Raw genomic sequence first — 338 nt, 5'->3', positions numbered from 1 at the left:
GGAAATATTTTCATTTTCTGTCTTGTTAAAAAAAAGTGGAACAATAAAAACACAGTTTATTCTCTAATTTCAGGTTTTTTTATCTGCATGACCCATTGGCTGATGCTATCCTTTGTAGACTGCCTATTATTTTCTGTTGTTATTTTAATTTCAATTTATTATAACAAATATAAATACAAGCTCGGAACGGCAATCGAACCCCGACATCTGTATGGACCTTACCAAGCTCCGCCCACAACCGACCCACGTGACCGCAAGTCTCAAACAAAGCCTCGCGGCGCGTTGTTCCGATGTAAACATGACTGGATCAGTGCATCATTTCTACCGGATTCACCGTA

Source organism: Xiphophorus couchianus, chromosome 4 (assembly GCF_001444195.1).
Source record: "Xiphophorus couchianus chromosome 4, X_couchianus-1.0, whole genome shotgun sequence".
NCBI lineage: Eukaryota > Metazoa > Chordata > Actinopteri > Cyprinodontiformes > Poeciliidae > Xiphophorus > Xiphophorus couchianus.
The sequence above is the reverse complement of the archived record's forward strand: the minus strand, read 5'-3'. Positions refer to the sequence as shown.